This window comes from Pseudomyrmex gracilis, unplaced genomic scaffold (genome assembly GCF_002006095.1).
Source record: "Pseudomyrmex gracilis isolate BER0280 unplaced genomic scaffold, ASM200609v1 scaffold_12, whole genome shotgun sequence".
Classification (NCBI taxonomy): Eukaryota; Metazoa; Arthropoda; class Insecta; order Hymenoptera; family Formicidae; genus Pseudomyrmex; species Pseudomyrmex gracilis.
The window spans coordinates 22,212-36,811 of record NW_018020596.1 but is presented as its reverse complement, the minus strand read 5'-3'; the positions used below and the strand labels follow the sequence as shown (position 1 = coordinate 36,811).

Here is a 14,600-nt window from a genome sequence, read left to right as displayed (position 1 = left end):
AAGCTCTACTTCTGTATGTTACTCAGTCAAACGAAACAGAGACAGCAAGAGGATGAGACTGAAGTTTCACCCATTTCCATGCGGTCAACAATGAACGCGACAAAGTGGAAAGGACTTTTGTGGTTATGGGAAAGGGTAATGGACTCCTTGCACAATCTACAAAATTGGACAGTCGCGATAAGCGAAGAAAGACAAATTCAATTGCGCACAAATAGCGCAATTGAATTGCTGCCTGTCTCCTGTTTTGTGGGAAGATAATTTGTATTTTTTTTTTTTTTTTTTTCTAAAATTAAATTCGTCTAAAAATACATCACTCGTACGTGTTCTGTCCCGTAACTGTCTGATATTTACGCGACGCGCGTATCCTCTTTGGCGATAGTTTGAATAATTCAGTACGCGCCGACGTATATACGCGACTTCCGATCAGTTATCTCGATTCCGAGGATCGTAGCAAGCTTCGCGCGCGCTTACCTTAATAAGGTATGCACGTTTATGGCGTGCACGTGGCGTGTCGAGTGCGCACACGAGGAAAAAAAGGGCGTGTATTGCTCCCGACCGTTAGTTACTACAAATTGATGATCCAGGGGAGGGAGGGCGGCTGCAATAAAACACCCTTTCTGTAAATAAAAGCTACCGTGCATGATTTTTAATTGGCGCTTGTGAACAGAACGCAGCAAATGTTCTTTTCGCTCCGTCAGACAACCTCTGTTCTGTCTGTGCGTCAAAGATTTTTTCGTCAGAGTGAATCAGCGATAACGAATCTTCACCTTCTCTCCCATTTTGCTGTTCGGTCGAGTAAATAGATTCTCATACGTGTTTATATCAAAAATATCTCACATATCGATCAGTTTAATTCAACTTCGCGTTTGGGAAACTTGCGCAGAATGATTATTGCCAATTGTGACTTTACATAATTGCACATATTGAATCCGTAATCATCTCTGTTCTATTCACATGATCCAATCAAGCTGACCAATTTAATCAAGAGCGAAACAAGACGATATCGCGTATTGTAACATTCGAATTTCCAATAATAACGCACAATATCCGATAACTTCCAATAATTTCGTTTCAATGAACAAACGCACGACTAGCCAACTAATCGAACGTTTACTATGTCCTTTCCGTGGAAAACGATTACATGCGATGTCCGATACGCTCGCGAGGTGTGTATATACATATAGTCTTTTTGAAACCGTTCGCGGCAAGGGTTGATACGCATTGCAACAGTGACTGCAGCAGAGCTAGCGTCGCGTCGACTGGAAACAACATCGAGCGTTGTTTGCGAACAAGCGCACGGGGAGGTGGGCGAGGGAAAGTTCGAAATTGGTACACGTCTCTGCCAGATGTTACGCAGCAACGTCAACGACGAAGGGGTCGCAAAAACGAGTCAACGCGCGCGCGTTTCCCCCGCGCGCTCGACGCGTGAGAGTCTTCGGAAAGACAAACGCGCGCAGCTGCCGAGACTTCGGTCCTTTTGAGGCTTAAGCCACGGGCACTACACATGTTCTCTATAACCCTGCGTTCCACGGTCGCGTGCGGATCGGATTAAAGTCCGACTTGCGCCAAACTTCGATCGATCCGTTAGCGAGCTAACGCGCACATCGTAATTAATTCTCTTCCATCCGTGGAAGATCGTTCCCGCATAATTGGATCTGGAAAGCAATATCAGGCAACACATTATCTTTGCTTATGCTACGGCTAACTGAATAAACAAAGAAAATGCATTTAATTGTTTCTCCGTAAATCGCGATTTGAAATTAACGCGCATGTTGTTTCAAAGTCGCGTAGAAGTTTGCGATTAAAGTTTATTTAAAGTCGACGACTGCAATGATATGATTGCGGATCTTGCCGTGGTTATTTGTTCAAATTAATCAAAGAAATTCTGTTTCAACACATTGATATTGTTGTACCATATTTATCGCGCGGAGAATGGAAGACTTCAAAAGAAAAGCCCGCGAGTGATCAAAGCGTGTTAGAGCGATGAACTGTCGTTAATGATAACCTTAATTATCGCGATCCCCCTTCTCCCCGAAATGACCTGCGAGCAAAGTATCACGTACGTCTGTCAAACGATCGACCGTTTTCAGTCTCTTCGCAGCTTCTGCAGTATAATTCGTACGAGAAAATCCAATTTGGCGAACTTCCAAAACCGTCGTCGAACCTGTCGAGGACTCGTCCATCTTTCTTTCGGGAAAACAGCGCTCCCGTACGCCTTTTCGAAACGCGCGCGGCTATTTTCAACTTATTCTGGAGAACGTCCGTGGAAAATCGTTCCAGCAAAATATATATATTTTTTTCCCCCTCTGAGCTCGTTTATCGTTTCTTTCCACTCCGATTATTTGCGACGCGCCGCGGCGCGGACCGAGCAGTCTAAAGGTTAAAAAAGAAATACGTCTGCACGTTCCCCGAATAAATTTTTCTCCTGCACTCACAGCGCGCGCGCAGTATTTTTATTTGGCATCTGCTGAGTTTTCGCACGAATTGACGTCGCGCGCTCCTCGATTTTCCGATATTTTCTTTCTTGCAACGGCGTTTCGAGGAAAATCCGTCGTACTATAATCTTCCAAGATAACACACCATTCGATAGAAATGCTGTACACATTTCAAGACGCCGCTTGTAACTTTAAACCGAATATGATAAAGAGATTTATTTCAAAATAGATTGCACTCGCGTCCCGATTGTGTTGAAAATCTGCCTTTTCAATCATCGTCAGAAACACAATTTAAACGCGGGACAGACGCGCGCTTCCCCTTATCTTCCATTGTCAGACAGACAGAATCGACTGGAAGAATCGAGTAAGACGAAGGAAGAGAAGCCCTTACTATATATATACATGTATATGTACCGCACTTCGATTTCCTTTGCGTCCTTTCCTTCTCTTCTCTTCCTTTATCTCCCTTCTGGCGGCGCGATGTCTCCTCTCTCTCTCTCTCTCTCTTTCTCTCTCTCTCTCTCTCTCTCTCTCTCTCTCTCTCTCTCTCGCGCGCGCGTAAAACCTCGACCGACTGGTTTTGCAGGCTCTCCGGTGGTTTCTATCGCGTCGTGGCAGATGCGATACTACGTCGCAAGAAATATGGAGTTGTCCGCGACCTGGGCCGGCGCGCGGAGAGGAAAGAACGAACGTGCGAAAAAAGAAAAATAAGAAAGCGTACGCGAAGTACCGTATGAGTGACCGAGCGACTTTCTTCCTCGATGCAACGGTAACGCGTCACGTTTCTCGACGTTCTTCTTTCGTTAGAACTTCCTCGCGTATGTATATCGTTCTTAATTTTTGGTGACATTCTGCACGTGATATCAAATAAGTCGAGGAAAAATCGTAAGAAATAACAGATACTTTATTTTCTATTCGCGCGCGCGCGCACGCGCAAAGAATGAACTTTCGGATCGCCGGAGCAAGATAAGACGCTTAACTGCCGCGTTTAACTGGACTTAAAGAAATTTACGGTTGCACGCGTGGCGCGGCAAAGTCCCATAACGCCAAGAAAGGGATCTGGGTTTATCGTTTCGAGACATACTAAAAGCTATAAAAAAATGACTTAGCTCTGGCTGGCGCTTTCTGTATTGAACGATACGGAATAAAAAGAAAGATCACTAAACTAAGAAAAAAAAACAATTCTAAGAAAACTAGAAGCTAGCTTTGCTTCCGGCTCGGAACTTCAGTTTTTTTTTTAACGTAAATTTTTGTTATCTCGTCATTGCTGTATGAAATGTTCTGTAGCGTAAAAATGAGAGAAAAATTGTCTCGTGGATGTGTGACATAACGTGACGTCATATATACGCGATATTATAGATAGGTGCACTTTGATTGCGCGCGTGTGAATTACTTGGAAGAAATATGATATAAAAAAATATAATCAAATGCTTCTTTTAAATAAATAAAAACATTTGTAAAACAACGTTTTTCTTTTAATTTTGGTACATGAGAAAAAAATGGATTGTAAAGAGATTTGAAAAGAAACGCGGTAACATTTAAGGTATATCAACGTGATTACAACTTATTCGTCGGAATTCATCACGCAGGAATTTCTGGGCCGACTTCGTCGGCACGCAAACTCTCACGTTTTCTCACAATCCAAGCCGAAGGGATTGCTCTGATGAACGGGTTTCTTCGTGAAGAACGACTTAATTCCAGGGTCAGGGGTACTACCTGAGATACCATTCAGGGATCGCAGGTCAGATTTCGCGTTACTGTGTTCAAAGATGGCAGTGAACAAAGAGCTCTCCATTTCAATGCGGCATAGTCTCTCGACGAGGGATAGATTTAAAAAATCGTAACAATTTTCCACAAAATTTTTAAAGGCTCGAAGATAGACATAACTTTCGATAGCGCTCTGAATAGAACCAATTGCGATATAACAGAGGAATCCTACAATTCACCGCAACAAAACGAACGTTCCCGGTTGAGAATGAGAGAGAACCTACACGCGCGCGATTGTAATGCGGTACAAGTGAAAAATTACAGATCTCAGCGTAATATGGACGGACTATGCATCCGCGACGGATTGAATAATGAATCTCACGTGAGATCACGAAATGGCACGACGCGAGGAGAACGGTCGAGGTAATGACAATAGATGATAATGGCAACGCGGTCCAAGGAATGTGGATGGCACGGTTATCTCGAAACGGCATTATTGTTTCATTACCGCCATCTGAATACAAATCGGCCTTAATCGGCAGACGAGTGCGAGACTTTAATTGCAATTTCGAAAATCATGACCAGTACCGGAAAACAATGAACGAGATAAGACAATTGCGACGTGCCAATTAAAACGAATCTCAAAAATAAATACCGCGCAGTGCAATTCGTTGCACTTTCGGGGAGAAAAAAAAAATAATAAGAAATTCTGAAGTTTAAACAACCTACATCTTTTTGCAAGTTAGTTGTTGAAAAGAACTTGTACGATTTTATAGAGAAGAAGCTATAAATTGTATGTAATTACATAATTGTAATAATTTTCTCATATTTAGTGCCATTTATCGTAATTATTTGACATTTAATATTGTTAGTACAAACTACGTGGACCTATAAAGTATAAAAACTGCGCGTCATAATTATGATAATTGTGATATCAAAATAACGTCATTATATTTTGTGATGGTTCAATATAAAATCAAAATATTCAGTTTATATCTCAAACACGCGATATATTTCATCATGCACAATGAGGTCAATCGGATTCATGTGCATATAAAGCGCTTGTTAATAAACGATCAATAAATTAAGTTTGCCGAACACAAAAGCTCGGTGAGGTTATTCAACTAATATCCAACATGATTAAATAAAATATTCACATACTGCAAATATATGCGTGTCTAAAGGATAATGAGATAAGTGAAGCGTCTCGGTGGCAACGTGATTTGTTGAAGTCTATAACCGTTCTCAATTTTGTGTTGCAGCTAATAACCGTAAAACACACAAATTACATACATGTGCGCGCAAACAGAAATTGAATAAAAATTAAAATGTAATATTACTATCGCGCTTGAATATTTGAAGAGAAACTATATTAAACTTGGTTAAACTATGTTGAATCAGGATTTATTGCAACGAAATGAAGTTAAGGAATGCAACCGTTAATAGAAAGAGAAATTCCGTCTTACAATATACGGTAAAAGCAAGTATGCGGATACAGAAAGGCGTTAATACGGACACCAAGAATGAAAGAGAAAGAGAGAGAGAGAAAAATTCCATCAATGCATAATTGGCATTCCTATTAGAAAGGATAAAAGCAGGTGCGTCGTTCTTTGAATGTGCAACATCGGAAGGATTTCTATCTGACATCGTGAAGCGTAAACACAACTTTAATATGATCGGATCTTGTAATCGCGCGAGATGGAACCGTGTCACGTACCTTTAATCGTGTATGTCATCTGTGAAATCATTTGTTAACTCCGCTCTAAATATTCCATCAAATCGACAGCTTAATTAAGTCTTGTAATATGTGGGCACCATAATGGCGGAGTAGGTAATTTCGCGACTCCGAATTCATGAACTTTGCCCCACCACATACATTTCAAGCGCGCGTTTCAGCCTCGACTCTAATTAGGTCAAGTTGGAAAGAGAAAAAGTGCTGAAAATAAACGCGTCCGTGATGGAAAACGTCTTTAAAGATTTAGTCTTGACTCTTCTCGAATTACTCGGAGACACGTTTTTATTATTCTTTCTCTCTGTTCTCGGCCACTCTTATCTCGCACATCCCTCTCTTCATTTGATCACTTTAATATTTAACCGATATACACGTCACTACGTAGACGTATCCTTATTAAAATTTTACAACGAACACGACTTACTTATTTATGTGCTCAGTAAATAAATTATGTAACTTTGTCATTTTTATTCGTACAGGAATATATATTTTCGCTTTCCTATCTTTTTCTTTATAGTTTTTATCACACACCACCGTTCTACACGCGCTGTGTGTTTCACATTTCTATACTTTCTAATTTCACGATATATTTAGTATTTGTCACGCGTGCGAGTCGCAATACCTCCGAAACAATCATGTTAATTAAACTCAGAAAATCAGAGCATGACATTAGCACGACGCGCGCGAGATTTAAAGCGGCTCTAAATTCCAGATTTCTCTATTTCCAGGACGAAAGTTCGTATGACGCACGAGGACGATTACACGGATGGAAGAAGAAAATCGCGCCCGGGAATTGTGCAAAGCGTCTCAGGAGAGAAATAACGTAGTGACTGGCACGCGCAATTGACATTCTCATTATTGGATAATACCGGAAGAAAGGCTTTATGTTTTGTGCAGGTCAGCGAGAGAGAGAGAGAGAGTTTTCGTTTGAAAACGCGTAACCGCGAAATTTGCCGTGCCATTCCTACAGACCGCGGAAACGCGAGTTGAAAGACGCACGAAACACCGCGTCACACTACAGAGATCATGTTGCTGTGAGTATTGCTCATTCAACGCTCGAATTTCCACTCCAAATCTTGTAGGCACGCGTGCGTGTGTGTTTTTCTAGTCAAATGAGAACTGGCATACCATTTGAAAACGAGTTAAAGAAAAACCAACAACAAAAGCATACATTTGTGAATCCGACGTTTACGCGCTTGTGATAAATTACGTATTACGTGTAAAAAAACAACTCACAGTACTAAGCCAAACCAGCCAAAGTACTTACCTGAAACAGAAAAAAAAATATGTTGTTAATTACAGACACACAAGGTAAAATGTTATGAATATATTATCTCGACCATATTTTAGTTGCAAATTTATAACTCGCGTGTAAAGACTTGTAAATTGAAGCAGGACGCTAAATTACAAAATAAACGTGCAAACTGGCGGATAATTGAAACGTACGTTCGAAATTTCGACTTTCTAAAGCGACTGCAAATCGCGCGACGTTATCGCGACGGATAATTCACGGGCGTAATAAGACAACATTCATGCCAGCCACGCGCGTTCGCGTCCGTGGAATGGAAATTAGATTCATTCGCACACGCGATCCTCGGTTTTCACCGAACGGGAATCGATATCGAGAATCGCGTTATGCGTTCTCACATATATTATATATCTCATCGTAAAAATAACGTGACGGTGTCTGATTTGGATTCAAATTTCCTTTTAAAATGACGTTATTCAACTGAGAAATTGAAGTTAAATGTAACTTGTCCCAAGTGAACGTTTATTACGTTAAATATTATCACACCTTTCTAGACATATATATTTACGTACAAAGAGATAAATAAAATATACTTATAAAAAAATGTTTGCTTCGTTTTTTTAGTTTTAAGTTTTTTGGTTTCAAAAAAACGAAATTTTCAACAAAATCACTAACACTAAAAATGTAATAAAAGCAATTTATTGACTTAAAGCAAGATTTTTCTCACAGAGTACATTACGGTACATTATTGTCACTGAAATGCCACTTTTATTTTCAGAAGGAAATATCTCATCGAAATAGAGCAAGGAAATAAATCGAGTCGTGCGTGTTACCGCGGAACGCGCTTCGAATTTTTATTCACAGCGCGCGAAAATGCTGGCAAAAAGATATTAAACGCTACATTTTTATACAAAACGATTCGCATCGGCACGCTTTTCCATAGGTAGCAGCTGCGGGCGATTGCGGAGAGAATGGGATGTCTCGTAAATTACATTTGCGATTTAATATCGGGACCTCTATAAATCTTCGTAAGTGCCAACACGACGATTTCCCAGCGGCAACTAGATGACGTCTCTCCTTAGGATTTCTTAAGTCGCGTCTCAAGACAGTGTCGTACTGTGTGTTTGCATACAATAGCGCAGCGGCAAGAAATACGCGCCCGCGGTTCTTGCTTAATGAATGTATTACCACAAGATCTGATCAGTCATGCAGACTGACGATAACAGTTCACCGTTCAGTAAAGTTGCAAGAAAATTGACACGCGCTTCTTAAAACGCAACAAATGCTATCGCGAGATCATAAGTGTTGTTTACGAATTTATATTACGCTCGATAAAAAGAGCATTCAATATATTCGCACTCAATATTGGCGATATTTATCTAACATATTTGTAAAGCTAAAATAATCACTAATCTATTTTAACTTAAAATGTGTATGTGCTATAATTTGTGAAATTATCGCTGGAAAATCAAAAATAAAATATCATGGACTCGAACTGTCAGTTCTGAAAAATTCGATGAAACTACGATCGGGAAATTTCTGGGCAGCTCGCCAGAGTTGTCTCGATATACCGCGTCAGCTGCGCGAGATATCGAGAACATGAAAGACGGGAGGAGTAAGATAGCCCCGTGGATGACCCCGCCTGTCGTTATCTCGACGCGCATTTAACCGACGAACGCAGACTACTTCTCTGAAATATTCTTAAAGTCTTTCTTTCCGCGTACGTACACAAACGTGATATCGCGGGAAAAAAAATAGCGACGCGAGTCCGCGAGAAGATCGATACTCGCAGGCTCCGCGGGCCATCGGCTCGTCGGCGCGCGAAAAGCGCCGTAAAAAAACTCGGATAAATAAAAAAGAAAAGAAACAAGAATTAAGGGGGGGGGGAAAAAGGCGATCGCGCACGTCGCGACTTGCCGACTTTTCATTTTATTTTATATATCGTGCGCGCGACGAGCAAGGGAGTATTATCTGTCGCGGCACAGCCATTCGAGGCGTCGCGCTTCGACGAAGCAAATATCGAGTTTAACGAGTTTTGCGGAACTCCAGTGATCACCAGATAAACCCATTAGACGCGAGCGAAACTTCAGCGACGACGGAATATCGAAAAGTATTGTAGATGAAAAGATGATAACAGTCACACACAATGCGAGCAACGTTATGTTATAGATATACATAAAACTTCTTGATAAAAAAAAAAGTACTTACAAACAACTAATTTTTTTTCGAACAGAGCATTGTAAAATACGGAACATATTTCTTATAAATTCCGAAGGACATAGTTTAGAACAATATGAAAGATTGTCCTACGAAGCACTCCAAAACTCCGGGAGAGCTCTGCTTTGTTCGCGCAGAGTACACTCGACTGTAAAAGTACACAAAAGCTTACTCCGAGAGAACTTACAAGTTTTCAGAATCGCTTACATTGTACAAAGCGTATCTACCAAATAAAAATCACCTTCGAAGGCTCAAAAGCCTTTCAAAACTTACTAATAGGTCGAGAGTAAGAAGAGGTATTCGAAGAGAAGAAAAAGCAATCGTGCAAATCGCAAAATTATGTTGCCGATCATTCAAAATCGTGGAAAAGAAAATATTATATATAAGAAGGCGTGGGAGTCTGCGGGAGAAAGCACGAAGAAAAGATACGCGGGAGAGGTTACAGCACGCGTGGGCGGTAACGGGAATGACGAGGGATGTTGCCAAGGGGGTGGCGCGAAGTCTCTCTCTCTCTCTCTCTCCCGTCGGATAACTTAAAGAGACGCTGCGACTATCCCAGACCGATCGATATCCGCAGCAGCAGCCAGCAGCCGCACGACGCCACGCGTCGTCAACGCGGACTTTCCCGGACTTTCCCTTCTCGAATCGGAAACGTAATTCGAAAATCGAGTTTTATTTTTTTCGATTTAATTTATTACTCTCTCGTTTTTATTTCATTTTGTTTTGTTTCTACTTTATTACGTCATCGACGATTTAATTCTCGATATAAAAATTCGACCAAGACGCAAATATTACGTTTAATTTTAGACACAAAGAACGCACGCGAAGCGGAATGAATTAATCATAGCAAGAAATAGAAATTCAGATTTCATGGGATTTATTTGCGGAACAGCAAATACGATCGAAATGGAATTCTTCGAGACGAGCAAAACGAAACGAATCGTCTCATTCCATCGGCTTAGGAAGGAGAGAGAGATCTGTGCGCGAAGGAAAAATTTCTATTCAGCCGCACGTGGATTAAGATCGTGATGCGTTTCGACGAAGCGCTGTCTATGGAGATGAAAAAAATTTAAGACACGCACGCATGTTTCTTTCGCACAAAAAAAGTTAAAACAGCTTATTATTCACAGACGAGAGTAAACAAATAATCTGAAATTGTAGAAACTCGAAATGTTTTGCTAACGTGTTTATGGATAAAAAATAAAAGTATGGTTTGTAATTCGGAAAAAAAGTAACGGGATAAAGAGACATTATCGACATCGTTTAACGCGAAAAAAAAAATAAAACTTCGCTGCAATTATTCTGGTGCGAAACACAAGAGAAAGAGAGAGAGAAAGTCATGAATCGCCGCGCTATTGTCTCTTCGCACGGAATGGTTATCGACATTGAAATCCAGTTTTGCTTGTGATGTCCACTTAGAAAATGGTCATGTATTTTTAATCTTGCTAAAAGCGATGGATATTCATTCTTGAAATTAATCGGTTTTCAATTTTTTCACGGATAAATAAAATACACGACGTGAAACTATTTTGTAATCTGTTATGTCCGCTATTCGCTTCCGGAAATATATTTATCTTGTGTGGTGGTCGGTGTAATAATAAAGTTATGTAGAGCGAGAGATGTCTGGCGCGATACCAAGTGCTTAAAAATTTCACGGTCGTTCTTAAAGTCATGCTAGAGTAAAACTGTGAACGCGAACAAGAATTTTGGGGGCGACTTTGCAAAAGATCGTTATTTTACGCAGCTGTCACAGAATTGAATAAGAAGAAGAGAGACCATCACACAGTGTTTCCACGTTACGAGTGAACAAAGCATTCCTGCTCGAACATAAAATGCGAAACACGTGGAGGAATAGAGACGCGTACAATGGGGAGAAAAGAGACAAAAAAAAAAAAAAAAAAAGAAGTGAGAAAGAGCGAAAAGCGAGAACGGAGTGCAACAGTCGAAACGCTCGTTGCAGATATACTGCGAGTTTCGCCTACTGCGTCCTATTGTGCTTCTTCCGCGAGTTACCTGAGAGTTTCTTTCGTGCGCAAAGTGCAAGTTAAACTTGCGTACAGTACATGGAGCAAGAAACTCCTCCCGCGGATTTCTACCGCGTGACTGCGACGAACGTTGCGCGAAGAGTGTACAGAATTACGTTCAACTGCGTGGGTGGTGCCGATTATGCAGGTCCTCAGCTGCATTTTTCGTGGTACTTTCCAGCTGAGAGAACACTCGCACTAAAGATAAGTAAAACTACAAATGCCCTTCACGGTCGTAAAATCTCAAAAAAAGGCACACGAAAAAATTTTACACACAATATTCACAGCGAACACAACCGCAAAAAATTACATGATTTATTTGAAAAATTATTTTCTTGAAATTATATAAATTTATCGAATATGTTTGCGCGAAATTATTATTCGTCTCGATTTCTCAAGAACAAGCCGAGAAGAATGTATATATTTTCACAGTGCGGTTGTTTATACATTGCCGAGAACTCTTATCACAAAGTGTAAATAATGAGGTTGTTGTTCTCGAGCAAAGATCACAAACGCGGTGAAATTTATAACGCGCCGCAGTGATTGTTCGAACACGTGATTATTAGTGATGTTTTAATTTTCGCCGGTGCAAAGATCGCACTAATGAAAATATTAGCCGTTCTGTCTCGAAGAAAATAAATTCGTCGAACACATGTATTTGTCGTTTGCATAGCGCGACTCGTGAGTGAGATTGAGAACAGTCCAAGAGTGTGGGAAGGGGAGTATGAATCATCGTTTTGATGACGAGGGTGTTATATATAACGCGTGCGCGATGTACAGGGGTTGAATGTCGCGAAAAAATTTTCACGAGAGTAAAAACTTGTTACAACGATCTTTCTAGTTTTTAATGTATAATCCCCGAGGATGAAATTAACAGAACAAAAAAAATATATATATTTTAGAAAGCGCTTAACCCACCTCCCCAAGAAATATTTAACATTTTATTATAATCGATTTATCATAGTCATCACACAGTAAGTGGAGCCAGCGCAACGAATGCATTTTCCTCAAAATCAAGCGTTCAAGCGTTATTTCCATTTGAATGAATGAGATACGTCGAATTTTTGTAAGGTCCCTTTACACAGTATATTAAAAAATTCCTGATTTTACGCTGCATCGGCCAAGAACGGATGCGTCTTCCATTATTCATTTCGAAGTGAATCGACATTAAGAAATTTCTAATATCAGACATACCGTGCACTTTACGCCTCGTTTACCCGTAACAACGGTTCGTAATACATAAATTGGTGGTTATTAAAAAGTAATATTACGCACGCAAAAATCGTACAACTCGACGAGTGTCATTCGACATACGGGAACGTCGATCGAGAATTCTGACAATAAGTGTCAAATACAATTGATTGGAATTTTTAGCATTCAATTGCCAATTTTAATTATTATTAAATAACCGAAAAATTCGTTGCAAATACTCGATAATGACAAACGCGTGACAGTAAAGTTGTGTGATGATTGCACGCGTTTCGTGTAATCTTCGAAATACTCTATTTTAATGGCGCTTCAATTAGAACAAAACACTCCGACCCACGCAAGCGCACGGCCATAAATTACAATCGGTAATCCTCAATAAACCGACCGATAAGAATGCGGCTTAGTAGGTAGGCACCGCGTTTTCCTTCATCGAATGACCGTCACGCGGATGGCATTAGAAGCAAATCTCTCAACCCGCGCACGAGGCCAGCAACCTCTTTTTCCGATCAACCTCGACCCTGTCTCTGTTGACTGTGAATCGCGCTTTTGAAAATTATGTTACGATAAATACAACGAATGCCAACTTCCCGAAATTGTTGCCGCGTAATGTCAAAACAATTTATCTTCGCCAGAATTTCGCCAAGTTTTCACGGAGAAATACCTTCGGGAAGCTCGATATTCAATACGGCACTATGCGTTTTAAAACTGAATATATACGATCGCAATAAATCTATCAGTCACAATATATAATACATTTATCTTTCAGATTACAGAGATAGATGTGACGGCGCAGATTGTCACGAGTAAATAATGCAATTACGATTTGATTTTTTTATGTACAGAGTTTTTTTATAAATGTAAGAACGATAAACTGCATAGATATCATATGCACAGTCACTTTAAGCGTTATTTGATCATCGCAATCGAGATGTTAAATGTCATATGACAATCTATTTTTCAATTTTAATTCCGATTCAATGAGAGTGAGATAATCGTTCTATTTTAATTTTACAATACGCAGAAATTATTTCTGTCGGACATTTAATATCTTGCAGCTCTCATTTTTCACAGAATGCCGCGATAGTAATTGCAACTGCAAAAAAAAATTGCCACGCGTAATTATAAATGTTCCACTTTTGCAAAACTTTTCCACTTGAAAAAACAATTCAGAGAAGAAGAAGAAACTTATTTGTTAAAAGTCCAGATCAAATTCAATTTAATCTGTGCAAACGAACCTGGCAATGTTTTTTCCAGGAATTACGAGCTTCAATTTTCTCACGTTCTGCCCATATTTGCAAGTGATAATTCTCGACGCGCGCATTCGCGCGTGAAAAACAATGGGTGGACATGCAAAAAAGACCTTGACACGTATTTATTGTGGGGTTAACGATGCTAAAACGCACTTTGTGAGTTTAGAGGGAAAAAACTTCCTTCCATTTTACACGCGCAAGCGTTTCCCCTCTCCGACAATTACCTATGTCGAGGTCTGTGTGTAGATATATTTAATATCATCTCGCTCCGACGACGAAAAAAAAAAAAAAAAATCATCCGCCATTCTTCATACATAATATATATGTCGTAAAATAATAAACACGAGAGAAAATGTTTTAATTTTAGCGGAGAAATCGTAACCAGGAGAATGCATAATGTATCTCTCATTTCTGCTTTTCTTTGTGTTCCGCGTAACAAAGAGAAACTCTTTCGAGATAATCGTCACGATCGCGAGAACATGAAGAATTAAAAGACAGCGAGACTTGTGCACGGGAATTGTACGCGCCACGCACTCTACACGTGCGACGCAAACGAATATCAATCATGATATATACAGAAATACCCTTGTTTGTGTGCGTGCACACGCGCGCAAAAATTTTATAGCTCTTTTCCTACAAGAAGTATCGAAGGAAAGTTAAGTGAAGATTTATCTCTTCAAAAAGAAGTTGTATCGGTGAACACAAAATAACCAGATCTGACCTACATTCTGAAACATGCTTTAGATAAAAAAAAAAAAAAAAAAAAAAAACTACATG

The 14,600-nt window shown here is 40.0% G+C and overlaps 1 protein-coding gene across 4 annotated transcripts in view; it reads right to left on the bottom strand.

Annotated features, from left to right (window-relative positions):
- LOC109863688 (RNA binding protein fox-1 homolog 2) overlaps positions 1-14,600 on the bottom strand; it is a 120,633-nt gene that overhangs the window by 87,466 nt on the left and 18,567 nt on the right. The window contains exon 1 of one of the 4 annotated variants that reach the window (XM_020444114.1): positions 11,354-11,503. The exons of the other annotated variants lie outside the window; for them this stretch is intronic. The gene's annotated coding sequence lies outside the window, so the exon portion shown is untranslated. Of the gene's footprint in view, positions 1-11,353; positions 11,504-14,600 lie in introns of those variants that run through there. 4 annotated transcript variants of the gene reach the window in all.